This window comes from Diabrotica virgifera, chromosome 4 (genome assembly GCF_917563875.1).
Source record: "Diabrotica virgifera virgifera chromosome 4, PGI_DIABVI_V3a".
NCBI classification, from domain to species: Eukaryota; Metazoa; Arthropoda; class Insecta; order Coleoptera; family Chrysomelidae; genus Diabrotica; species Diabrotica virgifera.
Window position 1 is genome coordinate 196,233,998 of NC_065446.1, and position 3,012 is coordinate 196,237,009.

The window sequence follows — 3,012 nt, forward strand, 5'->3', positions numbered from 1 at the left end:
CTCTCGTCTTCACTGCAGCATCCATTTGACTTGCAAATTGTAGAAGTCTTGGAGGTGTCACCAGGAAGGTGTACCAATAAGTTTTCAATTTAAAAATCTTTTAGTAATATTTTTAATATTTTCAATATTAATAATTTACTATTAGGATTGAAAACTACTTCGTCTTTCAATGCCAGATGGCGCTAGCCACCTACTATCATCACTTCAGTTGAAATTGGTGGGAAAACCTCTCGATACGAATCAGTTAAAATATGGAGAACAGCGCCTACGTTCCTTCCGATGAAGGCTCCAATGAGAGCCGAAAATCGCGATTCAAGGGACTGGACTGCACTCCGTATTCTAATTGAAAAGTAAGATTGTTTTGCCTTCGCATTGCAACTGAATAAAAATGGTGTAAATTTTTATTTTAAAGTATAAATGTTTATTGCTCTTTACTAAAAACCGTTATAAACAAATTAATGTACAAATTTTTAAGAAAATTAAACTTCAAACGAGTAAACTTTAAAACAAATGAAGATAAAGTAATTTGACAAACTTTGTTTGGGAGTCTAATTGAGCTTTAAAATGAGACCGTGACAAGCTCATTTTTATGCGTAGGAGCGGAGCTACGATCGATAAAGCGTCGAAAAATACTTACTTGACTGTGAGCCGCTCTTGCGCCTCATAGCTCGCCATGAAAATATTGATATCTTGGCCAAAAATAAACTTACGAACATTTTCGTACGCCCACATTATTCCTTTTGAGTTCTTCTATCATTATTGTTAATTAAAGTATAAATGTTTATGGCTCAAATTTGCTTGAAACCCTTATAAACAAATGCATGTCCAATTTTTTTAAGAAAATTATAACTTCAAGCGGGTATAACTTTAAACCAAATGAAGTTAAAGCAATTTAGCAAACTTTGTTTGGAAGTCCATTAATGGAGCTTTAAAATGAGACATTCTAAAGCTCATTTGCATGCGAAGAAGCCGAGTTAGGATCGATAAAGCTTCGAAAAATACTTATTTTGCAACTTTCAATTTGCATTGTTCACTAATTTTAGAATATCTTGAGTTTTAGTTGTTGGATATAAGTTTAGTAAACGTTTTTTCTACGTTTTTTTATAGAGCAAATTTTATTTGAAACATTTTTTTCTATCTCTTTTAGTATATGAGCCAGAGCCTTATAAACAATTAAATTGTTTATAACAATTTTTTGACCACTCGGATCGAAATCCCCCTCAAAATTCGTAATCAGCAGCCAAAAATCCATAAGAGACAGTTGAGTTTGCCCATCAGAATTGAAAAGGACACGGTGACCCCTCTGGCGCCTAGACTAATAGCCGCTCCATAACAGACTGTTCTTCTTCCTCTTTATGAGCAATTCTGCTTACTCTAACTCTATTTTGATCACAGGAGTCCCAATATTCGCTTGTACACTGCTGGACATAGTTCTCCCTTCCAATTTCTTTGACAACGTTTTAGATCATCACTCCAACGTGTTGTTGAACGACCTCTGCTTCGGTAGGCATCATCTCTTGGTTTCCATTGCAGTATCCGCTTTGTCCATCTATTATCTGTTATTCGTGCCTTGTGACCTGCTCAGTAGGATGGTGCGAAAAAAGCCAAGTTGATAATTTCGTATCGCTATAGTGCGGAAAAGTTGCGATTGGTAATTACAAGAAAAAACAAAAAAGAAATTATTAAAATCGGACTTTATCTTTCGATCCCGCAATGAGCCTAAAGATTATGAAAAAAAAATGAAATTTTACCTTTTCTTCAAAAATTTTTATGCAACCTCAATGTTCGTTTTATTTATCGCTATAGTAAAATTTATTTACAGTTTGGATGGTTGAGTATTAAAAAAATACTTTTCCGCATTTACCGAATATCTTCCGATCGTGCAAGGTCAATCAAAATCTATAAAAAATTGAAATTTTTGATGATTTTGATAAATTAAAAAATATTTAGTTATCTTATTTTTCTGTTACATTGTGAAGCTCTTCGCTTGTTTAGATATTGTATGACAATATTTACACAACCCAGAACTCGCAACGAGGAGGTGGTTGCACTTCTAGCTCCACTCACACCCTTCTCTCCAAGCAACAAATGAGTGTGTGTTTTTTACATTATTTACATAGATATGTACATTTATTTTTGATCTTTTTGTGTCCAGCTTTTAAACGCCAACTTTGTATTGTGATTTTGTGGTAAAATCTGGCACCATGTACCTTGATTTAGTGTTGCCCTGATGAATTCATCTCTTGATTGGGACTCACGACCCACATACATTAGACGATGCTTCCGTGACCAACTTTCCGCACCGCTCGACAGCTTGCGGGTGGCAGGGATAGTTTTGTCCATTCCAGTCTGGCATAATGTAATGCAGGAACTTATATCTTCATTTGAAACTCTGAGAAGAACTGGTGGATAAGACAGTTTTGCAACATTCCAGTCTATTATTTCAGTGTAGTCCTGTGCTTCAAAATTTAAAGTAGGAGGAATGAGATTTCTAATACCTTAGCCCTTGGCTTTAGTCTGTCCTGCTTTTAACTCTCTCCATAGCCTGTTTAATGTGTTTCCTTTTTCCCTAATACTTGAAATTTTGAAGCGCAGGACTAAACTAAAATAATAGACTGGAATGTTGCACAACTATCTTCTCCACCACTTCTGTGAAGAGATATGTATTCAAATGAAGATATAAGTTCTTGTATGACATCGAGCTACATGCCAGACTGAAATGTACAAAACTATCCTTGCCACACGTAAGCTGATTAACGGTGCGTAGAGTTGGTCACGAAAGTATCGTCTAATAGTCTAATGTCTAATGTATGTGGGTCCCAATCAAGAGATGGATTCATGAGGGCGACACTTAAATCAAGGTACATGCTGCCAGATTTTACCACCAGATCACAATACAAAGTTGGCGTTTAAAAGCTAGACACAAACAGATCAAAAAGAAGTGTACATATGTAAATACATAATGTAAAAAACACACACTCATTGGTTGGTTGGAGAGAAGGGTGTGAGTGG